The following is an 18,520-nucleotide window of genomic DNA, read 5'->3' as shown; positions in this document are numbered from 1 at the left end:
AGGCTCAAGTAATTTTCGTGCCTCAGCATCTCAAACAGCTGGGACTACAGGCATGCACCACCACACCCAGCTAATTTTTGTATTTTTAGTATAGATGGTGTTTCGCCACGTTGGCCAGGCTGGTCTCAAACTCCTGACCTCAAGTCTATCCGCCTGCCTTAACCTCCCAAAGTGCTGGGATTACAGACATGAGCCACCGCGCCCAGCCAATAAGAAAGTTTTTAAAAAGGGAAGTTACTAGCCACTCCTCTCAGTCAGATGCATTGGCTTCTGGCTGTCTGGGTTGTCTAGAGGCAGACTCCGTGCAGGCTGAGCACAGCAGGGAAGGGGCTCTGTCAGATGGGGGATGAGTCTTTGTTTCACACTGACTCATCCCTGCATCCTGAGGCTGTTGACTGTGTAGACTCAGCCCTGGCGTAGGTGAACTGGGGTCAGGCCTGTGGTTCTCACTTGTAAATCTGAGATAATCTATAAATGGTTTTCTCCCTAGTTTTCTTTCCCAGTAGAAGCAGTTTTTTTTTTTTTTTTTTTTTTTTTTTTTTTTTTTTTTTTGAGACAGAGTCTCACACTGTCGCCCAGGCTGAAGTGCAATGGTGCAATCTCGGCTCACTGCAACCTCTGCCTCCGGGTTCAAGCGATTCTCCTGCCTCAGCCTCCCTAGTAGCTAGGACTATAAGTGCATGTCACCACGACCAGCTAATTTTTTTTTTTTTTTTTTGAGGCGCAGTCTCGCTCTGTCGCCCAGACTGGAGTGCAGTGGCCAGATCTCAGCTTACTGCAAGCTCCGCCTCCCGGGTTTACACCATTCTCCTGCCTCAGCCTCCCGAGTAGCTGGGACTATAGGCGCCCGGCACCTCGCCCGGCTAGTTTTTGTATTTTTAGTAGAGACGGGGTTTCACCGTGTTAGCCAGGATGGTCTCAATCTCCTGACCTCGTGATCCGCCCGTCTCGGCCTCCCAAAGTGCTGGGATTACAGGCTTGAGCCACCGCGCCCGGCCCGACCAGCTAATTTTTTGTATTTTTAGCAGAGACAGGATTTCATTATGTTGGCCAGGCTGGTCTCAAACTCCTGACTTCATGATCTGCTCACCTCGGCCTCCCAAAGTGCTGGGATTACAGGCATGAGCCACCACACCCAGCCTAGTAGAACCAGTTCTTACAGAAAAGTTTCTGTTTGTAAGAGAGGTGACTCGAAACTTGATACTTGATTTTGTTTTGCTGTAAATGACGCTAAACATTTTTTTAAATCCTCTAGAACTTTGGAAGGGGAGGCTCCCCTACCTGGGGCTGCAGACTGTGGTAGTGGCTGCCAGTCACATCAGTGGGGGCTGGGCACACCCAGGACCCTCCAAGGGCTCATTTCTTACCCCAGGGTCAGGGTAAGAATCTTTGGTGACCACAGTCAAGGTGGGCTTGGAGCCACAGATTCTATTTCATGCTGACCCGTGCCTGTGAAGTGCACCCAGTCCGGGGAGTTGGAATTACTCATGCCCAGTCAGTCAGCTACTGAAGATAAAAATCAGAACAAAAACTAAAGACGCCTGGGGTTGTGGCATGGTTGAATAGCTGAGTCACACTTCATCTTCTTCCACTCTCAGCTCAAAGATCGAAAGGAAGCCCAGAGTCTGACAGTCATCGAGTCTGACGCGCTCCCACTGCAACAGAAGTTTGAATACCCCTCTCCAGCATTCTGGCCACCGAGTGGTCCCTGCTGTCCTTGAGGGTCTTTGGTGACAAGGAACTCACCTTCCAGGGAAGCCTCTTCCACCTTAGAACAATTCAGATTATGAAAGAACTCTCAGATATGGAGCTGAAACTGTCTTACCTAATTGTTCCTTTTGGGTTTCACAGAAATTTTTTTTTTTTTTTTTTTTTTTTTTTTGAGACAGGGTCTGGCTCTGGCTCTGTCACCCAGTCTGGAGTGCAGTGACACGCTCTTCAGCTCACTGCAACCTCCACTTCTCCGGCTCAAGCAATTCTCAGGCCTCAACCTCCCAAGTTGGAACTATAGGCACACCCCACCACACCCAGCTAATTTGTCGTATTTTCAGTAGAGATGGGGTTTCGCCATGTTGGCCAGCCTGGTCTCAAACTCCTGGCCTCAAGTTGATCTGCCCACCTTGGCCCCCCAAAGTGCTGGGATTACAGTGGTGAGTCACCATGCCCAGCCAGAAAAAAAACTTTCTTGTTCTTCTTTCAATGGATAGTTCTTCAGATATATGATAACAGTTTTCAGAGTCTCCTCCAAGCTATAGCCTCAGTCCTTCAGGTATCTCCTGTGACATGTCTTGAACCTCCCCACCAGCCCTAGTGGCTCCCTCTGCGTGCAGTCCAGGCTGTCCCCATTTCTCTGAAAGCCTGTGAGCACAAAAGTCCAGTTTTCTGGGTGAGCAGCACGTTGCTGCTAATACTGCATGATGCTTGGCACCACATAGGCAGCCATAAGCACTGTGGAAGAAAGGAGAAAAGTGGAGTAGAGAAGACAGGAGGGAGAGGGGGAAAGAAAGGGAAGATGAAAAGAAAAGGAAGGAGGTAGGGTAGATGGCTTTCAGCCAACACCTGCATGTCATTTCTAGCAGAGTTGCTGCTGTTGCAGTCTCCCCTGCCTGAGCTGGACTGCGCTGTCCCAGACCCTGTCCCCAGGTGCCCCCACAAACTTGGTGCAATTCAGAAGGCTGGCTGTCTTGGAGTCCTCAGCATACCTGCTCCTGCTCCTGGAGAACTGGGCTCTGGAGAGAGTGCAGCACACAGAGGCAGCTAGGAAAGCTGACAACCTCCCAGCCCCATTCAGCACCATATCTCAGTACTGAGAGCTGGGGCCCCAGCAGGGACGCAGAGGTCCAAGTTTGGGCTCTGGAAACTGCTGGCCCAAGGCAGTCAGTGGCTGCTCTGCTTCCAGTTGTGGAATGCACTTCAGAACTCACCCCCAAACTTCCACACCACTTTCTAGGGCCAAGAGAAAACAGAGACAGGAAGATGGAGCGGAATGATGACCAGAGGCATTTTCATTAACGGGGCGCTTTCATACTCATGATCTCATTCAGGCTCGCTGGGACCTTTATTTTCTCATTTCACATATATATAAGCAAAGGATCAGAGAGGCTTGCCCAAGGTTAATCTCAGTATCATTCAGAGAACTATAGTTCTATAGAGTCTCACAGACAGAACCCAATCTCTATCTCAGGTCATTCTCTCCTCGCCCCGGTCCTAGTAGATAGATGTTGTTCTTACTTTCAGAGATAGAAACTGACAACCAGAGATTTAGGTTAGTGGCCCAAGGTCACACAGTGAGTGAGCATCTCGGAATAAAAATCCTGGTTGTTCAGGCTAACACCCATGCTGTGTCCACTTGATTTATATGGGAAATAAAACACCCCATTGAGCTAACAATACGAATAATCTGTATGAAAAGTCTGTTCTGTTCTGTTCTTATGCTAACTCCTTAGTCTGTGGAAACAAAGCATTTCACAGACACCCAATAGAAGCCATGAAAACATCTCCCATTGTTTTCCATGATGTGCTCCTAAGAGGAAAACTGATGTGCCAACAAGGATTGGCCCCAAGCACGGAATCTCCATGAAAGAACAAGGCTTTTTTTAAAAAAGGCATTATAAGCAGAATACAAAATTAGAGGTTCACTGTGATCACCACTGAGGAGGATGAAATGCACATGGAAATAGACAAAGGCTGGAAGGGAAATGCAAACAATCAGTTCAATGGCAAAGGGATGGTTTATTTTTCTTTCTTAAAAATGTATTTAATGTCTTTATCATATTTGTGCAATAACAAAAAAGATTCTCATATAATGCACAAATATTATAATCTGAAATACAGAAGACCTCCACGCAGTGGTATAAACCTAAGCTGCAGCTGCCAGAGTCCCTGGGATATTCCTGCTTGGTTAACCATGTTTGACCTTGACCAGTTCCCTTAACAGTCACCATAGAGATGGAGAAGAGAGGGAGGCGGAGCAGTCTTTCCCCCATGCAGTTTGGCTGACTGCTTGTTACTATAACATTTTGAACACAGACTGTTCCCAACGTCTCCGTTTTTGTAGAGCCTTGTCTTCAGGTCAGAGTTAATTAAATTCTGCTGACTTCCCAGAGCACCTACTATGTGCTGAGCCCCGGATATACAAAGAAAAGCAGAATAGGTCCCTGCCTAGTGACAGCTCACAGCAGGCTCAGTTCTTGGTGGTTTTTGGAGCCTGTGGAGGGTGAAGAATCATATGCTCCTAAACTGCTTCAAAACTTAAAAATAATAGAACCCATAATGTACCCTCTAAGTCTCCAAATCTTGCTAAGTAATTGCTAATCTTGCTAAGTAATTGCTAAGGCCTTTTCTTTTCTTTTCTTTTCTTTCTTTTTTTTGGCTCATTTTCTTTTTTTTTTTGCTCACTAGACAGGACATGAGATATGTATATTTTATTTTTATCCCTAGACTGTATCATCAACTTCTGGAGAACAGAGGCTGTGCTTTAATTACCTATATTCCTGGCATAGGGCCTAGCACTGGCCACTTACTGAGCAGTAGGGACTCAGTGTTTGCTGAATGTACTAAGCATCCAGAATGAACGCTGCATTGTGCTTCTGAATGGAAGAGTGAATGGATGGGTGCATGGATGGATGGGGGGATAGATGGAGGGTGGAAGGATGGATGGATGGATAGATAGGTTGATGAGTGAATGGATGAACGGTGGATGGGTGATTGGGTGGATGGATGGATGGGGGTATGGATGGTGGGAGGTTGGATGGATGGATGGATAGATGGATGAGTGGATGGATGAACAGGTGGATGACTGGATGGATGGATGAAGGGATGGATGAATGGATGGATGGATGGATGGATGGATGGATGGATGGATGGATGAATAGGTGGATGGATGGATGGATGGATGGGTGGAGAGTAAGGCACTGCATCAAGATACAGATACAGAAGTTGGGAAACAGTAGGAAAGTTTAATCAAGAACTATTCACAAAGTGGAGGAAAATGTTTATGGCAATCAGTAATGGATGCAGTTTCCTGGGGTAAGAAACAGAAGGAGCAGTTACCACCCCTAGTCCTGAGGGACAAAGGGAAAAAAATAATGACCAGAACCCAAAGAGAGGAGCTGACCAGAGAGGAAGCATCAGGGAGAGGGAAGCAGGCAGGTCACACATACAATGTGTGGCCTTTTCCCTCTGACTTTTTTCTTTTTTAATTATACTTCTAAGTTCTAGGGTACATGTGCACAATGTGCAGGTTTGTTACATATGTATACATGTGCCATGTTGGTGTGCTGCACCCATTAACTCGTCATTTACATTAGGTATATCTCCTAACGCTATCCTCCCCACTCCCCCACCCCACGAGAGGCCCCGGTACGTGATGTTCCCCACCCTGCGTCCAAATGTTCTCATTGTTCAATTCCCAGCTCTCAGTGAGAACGTGCTCTGCCTTTTTTTGTGTAGCATAATGTCTTCAAGGTTTATGCATGTTGTACTTTATTTCGTTTGTTGTCTAGTAGCATTCCATCCTGTAGATATACTACATCTTGTGTATCTGGAATGCATTATGAATGCTGCTATGAGCATTTGTGTGCAAGTGTTTGTGTGTACATATGCTCTCATTTCTCTCGGAAATATATGCAGCAGTGGAATGGCAGGGTCATGTGGTAACTCTGTTTAGCCTTTTGAGGAACTGCTAGACAATTTTCCAGCCACTGTGAAGTGTCTGCCCCATTTAACATTCCCACTGGCAGCACACAAGGGCTCCAGTGCCTCCACACCCTCAACACATTATGATGTGTCTTTTTGATATGTAGCTGTCTTTTGATGCATCCTAGTGGGTGTGAAGCGGTGCCTCATTGTGGGTTTCATCTGCATTTCCCTGAGAGCTAAAGGCAAACACGGCTTTGCCCTTGTTACTTCATCTGCAGCAGTGTCAGTAAAGACAGTGTGTTAGGTTTGGAGGGAACTTGGATGCCACTGCTCCAGCTTTGTCATTTTCTAGATGGGCAAACAAAGGCTCAGAGCAGACCAGGGGCTTGCCCACATTCATGCAATCAGTCAGGGGAAACCCTGGGGATAGAGCTCAGGTTTTCTGACACCTAGACTGTGACTTCTTTCTCTGTCATCTGGATCAGAGGACAGGTGCTATGTCCCTCCAGCGCTGTCCCCACCCTCCTTCACCCTGCACTGTGCCCAGAGAGGCTGGCGCATACCAGCTACATCAATGCATCCCTTGCCCTCTAGTTTCTTTTTCTTTTTCTTTTCTTTTTTTGAGACGGAGTCTCACTCTGTCTCCTGGGCTGGAGTGCAGTAGTGTGATCTCAGCTCACTGCAACCTCCATCTCCCAGGTTCAAACGATTCTCCTGCCTCAGCCTCCCGAGTAGTTGGGACTACAGGTGCGCACCACCACGCCTGGCTACTTTTTGTATTTTTAGTAGAGATGGGGTTTCACCATGTTGGCCAGGCTCATCTGAAACTCCTGATCTCAGATGATCCACCTACCTCAGCCTACCAAAGTGCTGAGATTACAGGCATGAACCCACCATGCCTGGCCCTAGTTTCTTTTTCTTTTCTTTCTTTTTTTTTTTGAGATGGAGTCTTGCTCTGTCGCCCAGGCTGGAGTGCAGTGGCACCATCTCAGCTCACTGCAAGCTTAGCACCACCACACCCTGCTAATTTTTGTATTTTTTGTAGAGACAGTGTTTCACCGTGTTGCCCAGGCTGGACTTGAACTCTTGGCCTCCCAAAGCACTGGGATTACAGGCATGAACCACAGTGCCCGGCCGCCCTCTATGCGGTTCAGCCAGTGGAAGGCACCAGCTAGAGATTGGCGTGTAAGAGGTGCTGAGGCTGTGTGACCTGGCTCCCTTGAAGGTGGACCAGAGAGTGAAGAGAGGCTAGGAGGGAGACTTGGTCAGCTGAGCAGCCAGCCAGCAGGAGCCTCCTTCAGAGGAAGATGTGGGTTTATTTATCTCTCTTGCTCTCTCCTATGCAGAAAGTTCTTCACTGCTGCTCAGCCCTGGAGAGGCAGGAGAGGGGCAAAGCTCCCCACAACCCCACAACCCCTTGCAAGTGATTGCTAATATTTATCATGTGTTTGCCAAGTGGCAGGACAATGCCAAACACCTCAAAGGTGTTAGCTCATTTTATATTTGCAGGAACCCCAGGAGGCAAGTCCAGTTTCTAGATGAGGACGTTCAGGTGCAGAAGGAGTAGCTGTCAAGGTCACGCAGCAATGCAGGTGCAGTCGGTGGCAGGACTAGACATAGAAACTCCTGTTTTGGCACAATCCACACTCCATTCCTCACCACCACCCCCCCAACCCTGCATTCTGCTGCAGGGCCGGGCCGTGCCACTGACAGGTCACCATCTGTAGCACCCGCCTGGCTGCCTTGAGGTCTAGAGTCCTGGGACTGTGACAGGACCAGGTAGGTACCAGTTGGGAGGCAGGCCATCCATAAAGACCTCATGGGAGCTGAGCAGGCCTCACTGGGCATGGAAAACAGCCCTTCCTACTGCACCATGGGTCACTGTTGCACCTGGGGAGGGAGGAAATCCAGGTGTGTTACACTCGCAGCACATCTCAATGCAGACTCATCACGTTTCAAGCGTTCAATAGCCATGTGTGCTTAGTGGCTACCATATTAGTGCATTTTGAAACTGAAATTTCATAATAAAATTTTAATAATAAAGGCTCAGGAAAAGCAGGTAACCTTCGCAAGGTCACATAGCTAGAAATGGCAGCATTGAGGTATGAACCTTGCCTTTCTGACACCAAACCTGGGCGTTGCCCACTACCCCACACAACTAGGGGCCTCAGGGTGCAGATCTGGGTGTGGTTTGGAACATTGCATCCTGCACAGCCTGGGCAGAGGGGCTGCCTGCTGACTTCCAGCTCATGACTTCTTCCGGTTATGAAGATGGCACTCAGCGGGTGCGGGGTCGGGTAGGGAGGCAGAAGGATGCAGTCTGTGTGTCCTGTAGGGAGGACTTGTACCCAAGAAGACAAGGGAGCCCTAGCGGTTGAAGCTATAACCCAGAGACAATCATTTTCTGCCACTCATTTCTGTCTCAGCAAAGCCCACCTGGTTGCAGGGCCCAGCCCTCCCCAGGAAAGCCAGGAGCATGCTGTTTCCAAACTCCCAATATTTGCTGTCCTTGCAAACCAATAAGGTGGCAGCCTGCAAAGAATGCTGATGGAATCGATGGCAACTGAGGGTGACTTTGAAAAAAAACAGGAGCACTGCTGAAACAGCTCACTCAATGACAGGGACATCAATGAGAGAACTAGAGAGGGATCAATATCCTGAAGGTGAACCGTTTGCAAACTAGAACCACTATTGAGCAACTGACAAGCCAGCCTCAGAAGTGGGCATCCATGGGAACATAAAGGGAGGTGCTTAAAAGCTCCCCAACCCATCTTTTTTTTCAAGCAGAAAATTCTGCTTATGCACATGTAATGGAAGTCTCTTTACCAAATCATGAGTCTCTTTGATTTTCGGAGCTTCAAAAGAGATCCTGGCTTCCTTTGACCTGAGTATCATTTCACAAACCACTTCAGGTGTCAATAAATAAGAAATGGTTTCAGCTCTGAAGGGCCTGCTTTACACACATAGTGCAAGGGTCTGGAACCAGAGCCAGGTTAGAGATCTGGATTCAAGTCTTGGTTCAGACATTAACCAACTGGGAGCTCTCAGATACCCCATTTACCTAGTCTAAGCTGCAGTTTCCCCTTCTATAAAGTGGGTCTGGATGACGTGTGATGTCCAAGGTGTGCCCATTCCTTAGTGACAAGGGGGAATCAGGATTGCTGGGAAGATTCGAAGAAAAATATCTCACATATAGAAGGAGCTTAATAAGGGATTGTAAATTGAATGAAGGTAACAGGTAAATTCTAGATCCCTCTGAGCTCCATTTACCATTTTTTGTGTTCTCACTCCCACCCACCTCCTCTGCCCCATCTCTCACTTTCCCTGCCTGGTACTTGAAGCTCCCAACGTTATCTCCCTGTTTGTGTCTTCCTGAGCACGCTGTTTTTCATGTATGACTGTCTTTGCATATGCCGTTTCTCCTGCCTAAAACTCCCCTCCATCCTGCACTGGCTTGCCTAACCCTTATTCATTCTTTAAAACCCAAGGTAGGTGTCATTTACTCCTGACCTCCCTTCCTGTATGTTATGAGTGAGTTTCCATCCCCAAACAGCATTGATCTCTTCTTCTCTGGGGCTGCCTCAGCACTGTGGAGACTTTTTTCCCTGTGTATAGAGAATTGTACTGTAATTGATTTTTATCTCTACTGAACTGGGACTCCCCAAGGGCAGGGACTCCTTGTTCCTCACTGTGGCCCCAGCCTGGGACTGTGCTCAGGAAGGCTATGGTTCTAACTTGTCCCACAGCACCTTATTTCTCTGAGGAGGCCCGAGGATGTGCCAGACATCCTATCTGGGGGGCTTTGCTCCCCTGAAGAATCCAGGCTTTCCTATATCCGGGAGATCCCTTCCCCAACACTCCCCAGAGATATGTTCTCCCTGCAAGTAAACATGAGGTTGGGTCTATGGGGGCTGGGCGCTGGCAAGAGCCTGGTGAGGAGCCCTCTTTGCAGCCAGGACACACCAATCCCACCCTTCCTCTTCTTCCTCCATTGCTGACATTGTCCATTAAAGCAGCACTGCCCCAGAGGCCCAAGGGAGCCGGAGGAGTAGACAGGTTATAGGGAGTTCCCCTCCACCCATTCCCTCTCCTCCCCTCTAGCTCTCTTTCTCCTTTAAAAAAACATTTGTGGTCAGCTTACCATGGGATCCACAGTTACTTATCACAGTTACTTGGGATCCAGAAACCATCGTCACAGGCCCTGCCTTGGGAGAGCTCATGGGCCAGTGGGAGGAAGCACAGAAGGAAACCTATGGTTGCGAGGGAGGGCAGGAAATGCAATGCTGAGGTCCACCAGGTGCCAGCATGCAATGAGAGAGCAAGGGGCAGGGCGAGGGCAGACACTGTGCAGATGGCTGAACAGGGGAGGGAGCTTCAAGAACAGCCTGCACCCTTGGAGGGCTGCCTCTGCTGTGCCTCTTCTCTGGATGTCTCCTGAACCTTGCAAAAGCACCATGGTGGGCAGTGGTGGCCCTGGGGTCAGGGCTGTTTGGAAAACAGAGAAAATTTAGAAAAGGAGAAACTTGGTCTTAAAGGATGAGTAGACCTTTGTTAGTAACAAAGAGTGGGACGTTCCAGGTAGAGGGAAGAGCGTGATGCAGGGAGGGAGGAGGGCAGAGGAGGGGCTGGAGAGCAGGGGGACTGCCAGAGAGAGCGGAGAGGTGGGCAAGGACCAGGACTGGGGGCTGATGCCACGCTCAGGGGTTTAATTATCCTGGGCAGGTGGACAGCCATGGAAGGGGTGCACATGCGGGGGTGACATCATCTGCCTCTCCTTCTACTTAGGTCCCTCAGAACCTCTAGGCTCTCTGTAGGTAGAGCCACAAACACTACTCACATGCCATGTGTTCAGTTTCTCGGCCTCCTGAGGCCTCCTCAGGATTAGCCCCAGAAGCAGCCAGCTTCACTCTCCTGAAGTAGCCACGTCCTCGCACAGCTTTCCTCACTGGGAACCCATCGATGCAGCTCTCTAGTGCATCAGGTCCGAACCCCCACTGCCAGGAGTGACAGTCAAAATACCTCACCTCCGACCCAATGACCCAACGTGGCAGAGTCCCAGAAGCAGCAGAGCTGGAGGCCCCCACCCACCACCCCCAGGGCTGGGCCAGACATTAACCCTTTCAATGCTAGATCAGGGTGTGGAGAATTTATAGGGTTCCAGGAAAGAATGGGAGCAACAGGGGGGCACTCATGATGCCTGTGGGCAGCAAATCTTTACTCACGGGAGCAGCCTATTTCAGTATGTTCACAACCCACACACCTGTCCGGGCCACACACCGTCCACATCGGCCCTTAGGTAAAGACCTGGAAGAGATGCTTCCTGAAGTCCCTTCCAGCAATGACAGGGAGGCCCCTAAACTAAGTGACGGAGGGCTCAAGTGAGACTAAACATGACTTTGAACTGGAAGGCACTTTTGTTGGTCAGTTACTGTAGCGCAGTTACTTCTGCGCTAACCAAGATAAAGACTCTGTACTCGAAACTCTGGTCAGTGATGAAACTCACTTTCGAAGAACTTTGGAGTACGCGACGGTTTTCCTGCCTATGCTTTTTCACAAAAGCTGCCAGGAGCCTAGAATTCTGCACCGGGAAATACAGACAAATACTTGCTGTCATCGGAAACCTGTAAAACCGGTCACCAAGTGAAGAGCATGTGTGAACAGGGTCTCTGATGAGACATTGGTCCCGGCAATGCCTGCTGGATACTCACTTTTCAATCATCATCAGCTGGCCACATGGGAATCCAGGCAGACACGCACGAAAACGTACAGCATGCACTGATCACAGGCAGTCCCGAGTGGTGTCTCACTTCCTTGAAACAAGGAATTAGGCCTGGCAGGTGACTAAGTTGGAATTTCTGAGGTTAACGATCTAGAATAAATAATGTGTGCTACAAAAGATGCTCGAAATTAATATTTATTGAATACCTGCTACACATTCACCACTCTGTTAGGTGCTGGGAGAGACACAAGCACAGTCTCTGCCTTCAAGTTGGGGAACTACCATGGCACATGGTGAACAATGAATTGCTTTTCAACAACACTGAAAAATGTAAAGGACCCTAAAACTATAGGGTGATACAGAACCTCAAGCCTCACAACCAAAGTAACTTCAAAATAGATGTTTAACTTCATGAGCAATTTCTAAACACAACTTGAAGCTTTTTCCATCAACAAATATTTGACTCTTACCAATCAGTCAATCGGGTATGTGCCTAGCCCTGTGGGTTGTTGTCTACAAAGTAAATGATTTTAAACTACATACTGCGAAGAAGAAAAACATGTGGCTTCTCTCTTAGGTAGGGAGCGCCTAGCCCTGTGGGAACAGTCCAGGCTAAAGCCGTTTCCTATTGTGTGGGTTTCCAAGATGCCTCCAATCCATGCACCTTCACTCTAGCATCTGTGTCTCTTCTCAATCAATAGAGTTCACATTGGCCCACTCTGTGTTTCAAATACAGATGTCAGCCCTGCACCAAATCACAGCCCAGCAGCCCCCTCAGAGCTCAGAGATGTCCCTCAGCCTGGCTTCCCACAGGGAAAGTCCCAATATCTGAGGCTCTAGACAAGATTCTGTACCCAGAACACAGCTTTCAAGAGGGCACCCAAAGGGGAGCTCCGAGTGGCAAGGAAGGCTCTGAGGCTCAGAGATAGGGGCCAGATGAGCTTCAGGGAGGGGTCTATGGCCTAAGAGAGGAGAGAGAAGAAGCTCTCACCCCTTCTCTACCTCTAGTGCGCCCAGATTCAGAGGAGATGTTGGCATCATGGGGGCAGAAAAGGAAACAGCACAGCTGCTAAGGAAGACTAGACAGGGTGATTTGGGACCAGAGTAAGTTGGGAGAAGTGAGAAAGGAAGAGAATGAGGCTGGCGGAAATGTCACACTCCAGAAAAACTGAGGCTTAGCCTACAGGGATGGGGGAGGCCCCGCAGGGAGGGTGGGACACTCTCTTCAGAACAACCAGGAAGGGACAGTTTCATCTCCCTCTCAAGAACAAGTGCAGGCCGGCGCGGTGGCTCATGCCTGTAATCCCAGCACTTTGGGAGGCCAAGGCGGGTGGATCACAAGGTCAGGAGATCGAGACCATCCTGGCTAACACGGTGAAACCCCATCTCTACTAAAAATACAAAAAAATTAGCCGGGCTTGGTGGCGGTTGCCTGTAGTTCCAGCTATTCGGGAGCCTGCGGCAAGAGAATGGCGTGAACCCGGGAGGCAGAGCTTGCAGTGAGCTGAGATGGCACCACTGCACTCCAGTCTGGGGGACAGAGCAAGACTCCGTCTCAAAAAAAAAAAAAAGAACAACTGCAAAGCGCAGGGCATCAGGGCTGAATGAGTCCTTGGAGATAATGATGATGATCAATGTTATCATAACAGACAACAGCAACCACTATGAACTGAGCACTCACTGTGGGTCACATGCTGCGCAGGGCTTTACACAAAGCATCTCATTTAATCCTCACAGCAACCACTGCGCTAAAGAGGAAACAGAGATACAGAGAAGTTAAGCCACTCTTCCAGGGTCACCGAGTTCGTGGAAGACTGGACTGGAACCCGGGTCTTCTGATCACTTCAGATCCTGTGTTTAGTCGGCTGTCTTTTGAATGCAAGCTTCAGATAATTCTTCTTAGCACAGGAACTGTTCTGAATTGTCATTGCACATTTCATGACCATAAACTACTTTTGTAAATGATTTCTCTTTTATGAAATGGATTAGAGCATGCAATGGTCAAACTTACCCTAAAGTCCTCTCACACATCTTACGGGAATGATATGGGAGGATGTCCGACACCCTCTAAATAGCCTGTAATTTTGAAATATTTATGAATTGATAGGGTCAGAGGATTATTTAAAACTCCTGTGCGATCATAATCGCCTCTCTATCTCACACAAGAATGGGTGTGGGGGTTAACATCATGAAAATAAAATAGAAAAAGACACCTCGGGCTGAGTACAGTGGCTCACGTCTGTAATCCCAGCGTTTTGGGAGGTCAAGGCGGGCGGATCACTTGAGACCAGGAGCTCAAAACCAGTCTGGCCAAGATGTCAAAATCCTGTCTCTACCAAAAATACAAAAATTAGCTGGGCATGATGGCACGCGCCTGTAGTCCCAGCTACTCAGGAGGCTGAGGCAGGAGAATTGCTTGAACCCAGGAGGCGGAGGTTGCAGTGAGCCCAGATCAGACCACTGCACTCCAGCCTGGGCAACAGAGTGAGACTCTGTCTCAAAAACATAAATAAATAAATAAAAATAAAAAGATGTCTTGGAGTGACCTTGGATGCCTCTTGATTTCCGCATCTAATCAATATCTCCGCAATCTCTCTCGTCACCCTCCTGCACACACACCCCCAACCCACTGCCACTGTCATCGTCACCTCTGGAGTTCTCTGCAGTCGCCTCCTACCCCAAATCCTCCAACCTATCCTTTACAATGTAGCTGTGGGGACTTTTCTTAAAAATCCCAGCAGGTGGCCCTCGGGCTTAAAAGCGTTGATGATAGAGACAGAAAGTAGGATGGTGGCGGTTGCCGGGAACTAGGGTGAAGGGAGCATGGGGGGTGAGTGTTAAATGGGTGCAGAGTTTCAGTTTTACAAGATGAAAGAATTCTGGAGATGGATGGTGGTGCTCGCTGTACATCTGGAGATGGATGGTGGTGCTGGCTGTACAGCATTTTGAATGTGTTTAATGCCACTGGACTGTATACTTAAAAATGGTTTACATGGCAAATTTTATGTTATGTATATATACCACAATAAAAACATCAATTTAAAAAGTATCTGATGATTTCTAATGGTCTCAGGATACAATGTCTTTTCCTCAGGGAGATACTCAAGGGTCCTAAGAATGTGGTTTCAGGCAAGGCGCAGTGACTCACACCTGTAATCCCAGCACTTTGGGAGGCTGAGGAAGGAGGATCACTTGAGGCCAGGAGCTTGAGACCAGCCTGGGCAACATAGCAAGACCTCTGTCTCTACAAAAATAAGAAAATAAAACAAAATGTAAAACTCAATGGGTTAAAAAAAACAAAAACAAAAAACAACGACAAAAAAACCCAGCAGGTTTTAAAGATTGGGGTAAAAAGAATGTGGTCCCAATCTTTGTTTTTTTTGTTTTGTTTTTTTAGAGACGGAGTCTCACTTTGTCGCCCAGGCTGGAATGCAGTAGCACAATCTCGGCTCACTGCAACCTCCACCTCCCAGGTTCAAGTGATTCTCCTGTCTCAGCCTTCCAAGTAGCTGGGATTACAGGCTCCCACCACCACGCTCGGCTAATTCTTGTATTTTTAGTAGCGACGGGGTTTCACCATCTTGGCCAGGCTGGTCTCGAACTCCTGACCTCATGATCCACCCACCGCAGCCTCCCAAAGTGCTGGGATTACAAGCGTGAGCCACCGTGCCTGGCCATGTGGTCCCAATCTTTAGCAGCGACCTCACCTCTCACCTCCTTGCCTGCTGCCCACACACACACCATATCCCAACAAATCCGTTCCAAAACCACCACGCCTTCTCATGACTCCTTGCCCTGTACATGCTGTTCCTTCTCTCTGGGATGCACCTCTCCCTCTACCAATGGCTGGGAACATCTTAAGACCCATTTAAATAAGTCACCTCCTCTGCAAAGCCTTCACACCTCCACACACTTGGCACCCAATGTGACCTTCTTCTCAAAGGCACAGGCCACATCTTTGTGCCCTAGGTCTCCCCAAGGCCTAGCAGACACTCAGTGAATGTTTGTCAACTGTTTAATGAATATGAGTTTTGTCCTCATCTGGGGGAGCTTGACAAGACCTACATAAATGAAGTAATTCATTTCTAAAAAGTGTGATGCAATCTAGAGGTAGAATCGCATCTTCAACAAGAGGGAGATCTTTGTGGGTCTCGGAGGAGGGCAAGTTTGGGGAGGGGAAAGCCTTCCAGGTAGGGGCATCAATGACAGTAAAGCTCCCCCAACCTTTTCCAGAGAGAGAAAGATGAAGTCCAGGCTAAGGCTTTTCCCAGGCTCCAGCTTCTGCACACTGTCCATGCATAGCTTTTGCTTCCTTTTTCTGCCATGTAGACTGGAAACCCAAGTATAACTGCAGGGGATGTGCTATTTTTGGGCTGCCCAGCCTCTGAAGCCCCTTTCTTTGTTGGAAGAATCCCCCACTTTATGAATCTTAGTGGGAAGTGGAGCCCACTTTCCTCTTTGAAAGGTGTACATTCTAGATACTTACTCCCCCTAGCTTATCTTGAACCTTGGCATGGCACGTGACTTGGGCCCGGCCAGAAACCACAGCCAGGATTTTGAATCTGGAGTGAATGATCCAAAGCAGCAGGGACTGTGGAGAATTCCTTTGTGGGGCAGTAGCAAGGCTTGGTGTCATGGATTTCAATGAGAGTAGAGGGTACTGGACTGTGTTGGCGTCCAGGTTCCAGGACCTGGTGCCATGGAGTCAGTGCAGCATGCTGTGATGTCTGCTGTTCAGTGGCAGAAGCAACAGGGATCTCCCTGGGAGAGGTCTGCACAGTGATTTGGGCCACGGTTCTAGCTGCACACCCTCTCAGCGCCTGCTCATTCGATAAGCCTGCTTCACCAACCTGCCTCACCATCAGTAAGAAGTAATAGTCTTATATTTCAATCCACTGGAGTTGGTTTCTTTCACTCGCAAATGAGGACTCTGATATAGTAATCAATACAGACCAAGCTAGGCCCCTGGTCTTCAGGAAAGGGAAAGAAAATATGCATTTTCTGAGCATCTACTAGGTGCTTACTAGTGTTCTAAAAAATTCAGCTAATGTACCTAGATGTGCTTTTTTCCTGGATGCTTTGAGGATCTTGGAGTGATAATCTCATCTGCACTGCCCAGACCTCTGACCGTGTAGGGGCTGTGAGAGCCCTGCTTCATCAACATCACCTCCAGGCCGAGGTTTCAGCATCGGCCTCCAGATCCCAGCCCTGGCAGGGACAGCTTATATGGCAGCTACAACTGTCCAGCAAAGACCCAAGACTGCCTGCTTTGGCCTGGTGAGCTAAATCTTCATTTCACTGACTTCTTGTATTTTTTATTTTAATCTCTCTCATTTGGTCTCATGTTCTAAATCTCTTGGCTCAAGCAGCAACAAGTTGCTACCTTTTGTCCTCTATTCTAGGAAGTTTGTGTGACGGTGGTAGCAGCTGGATTCCGTCTGAACACATTCCAGCAATTTGCCTGCTGCAGGATCCTTCAGAGTGAGGCTGGCCGCATCAGTCTGGTCAGCTGCAGCTCTGAGTTTCAGAACCACAATCAGTGAGTGTGGCTGGGACCGTTTGCATCAATTACAGCAATTGCTGTCCCCAGGCAGAGAGCATCTCATATTAATAGCTGAGTGGGTTGGTGAAACTCCGTTTTTTTCCAGGGGTGGCTTTTGATGCAACAAGCTTTTATGTCTTTTGTCTAGATAAATGAGGGCCCCAAATATCTTACCTGGGTTTTCCCTGGTTTAAGGAAATCCAGAAGAGAAATCATCCAAATAAATCAGGGTGATTGATCACATTCAAAAGGGTTATTTTCTCTCTCTGCAAAAGGTTTCTTCTGGGTTCTCTCAGCTGCCTTCTGGTGCAGTTGAGAATTTGTTTACAGAAATGGACATGACTAAGGGGAAGGAGGGCGGTCAGGGGCTGCCTGGATCTTCCAGCCCCTCCCAGCTAGAGTCACGGGTGCCTCCAGCTGTGTGCTGGAGCCTGGCCAGAGCCTGAAGCTGTCCTGACTAGCAGCCTCAGCTCTGTCCTTGGGGTACTGTGCACTAGCCTATGACTCCTCCTTCCATCCTTTGTGAATTCGTCCACTTGGCCATTGCTTTCTTGGCACCCAGCGTATCTGCCAAGCACTCTGCTAGGCACTGGGGCTACACAGGCAAATCACATGGATGTAGCACCCCCTCTCTGAGACACCTTCAGCTATTGGACAAGTGGGAAGCAACATCAAATGACTACCTGCTTGGGGAGTCCAGGACGGGGGAGCTCACCTAGCTGAGAGGGGCTCAGAGCCCTAGAACACCCCAGGGAGAAAGTGCCATTTCCTCGAAGACCTGAGAGAGGAGCGGGTAGCCAGGGGAAGATGGCAGCAGAGCAAAGCCCAGAAGAGGCTGAAGCAGAGAGAAGGAATGGAGCCAGAAGAGAAGACAGAGAGGAGTCGGGGAGCTCCTCACCAGCCTTCCTCCCTGGAGCTTCCTAACAACCCTGCGGGCTAGGACTCTCACTACCATCATCCCCACTGGCACAGAGCGGCCAGCTGACCTGCCCAACGTCACATATCTCGTGAGTAGTGCAGCCATGATTTGAACCCAGGTCATCTGGCTCCTGAGTCCAACCACCATGCTGCGCTGCAGCTGAATAACGGTGAAGGGTTTTAAGTCACAAAGCAAAATGAAGGTCACACTTGCGTTTTTTACAGAGCTGCTCCTGCTGAAGGGGTTGAGGGTAGCACAGCGAGTCTCCCAGCATGTCCTGTGCTTTTAAAGTGCCCATGTGCTTGGTGCTGAGCTGGTTAGGGCAGGAGGAGGAGAGGTAGAAGAGTCCTCTGCACCATGGCTACCTAGCTCTCCTGGCTAGTCACATTCCAACTTCGTATCCAGATCCACCTTTTCGGGAGTCAGCCCTGTCCAAACGAAACTCCAGCACAAGGAGAAACACCTGTGCCTTCCTCCCTTTCCAGGGGCCCCTCCAGGGGCAGCAGGAAGGATGGAAACACAGACTGGCATGACCTCAGTGGCTGTCCCCACAGGGGTCCCTTTCACTCCATAGCCTTCTGGTGCCTGAGCCCACACTCATGTCTCCCTTCTCTCAACTCCCATAGCACTTATTGTGAGAAGCACACAATCAACTCCTGTGTGCATTGTTCTCTAGCTGTTTTGTGGTCATTCATCTCTT

At 48.8% G+C, this 18,520-nt stretch overlaps 1 long non-coding RNA gene across 1 annotated transcript; it reads right to left on the bottom strand.

The window, feature by feature from the left end:
* Positions 1-6,936: 6,936 nt before the first annotated feature.
* LOC104675209 lies at positions 6,937-17,218 on the bottom strand. The gene is made up of 3 exons (XR_749742.1): positions 17,076-17,218; positions 14,510-14,603; positions 6,937-7,530 (listed from the first exon to the last, which is right to left on the bottom strand). It is a non-coding gene; the product is annotated as an uncharacterized LOC104675209 (long non-coding RNA).
* Positions 17,219-18,520: the final 1,302 nt, after the last annotated feature.

Source organism: Rhinopithecus roxellana, chromosome 17 (genome assembly GCF_007565055.1).
Source record: "Rhinopithecus roxellana isolate Shanxi Qingling chromosome 17, ASM756505v1, whole genome shotgun sequence".
Classification (NCBI taxonomy): Eukaryota; Metazoa; Chordata; class Mammalia; order Primates; family Cercopithecidae; genus Rhinopithecus; species Rhinopithecus roxellana.
Note: the sequence above shows the minus strand (reverse complement) of the source record. Positions and strands in the feature narration are given on the sequence as shown.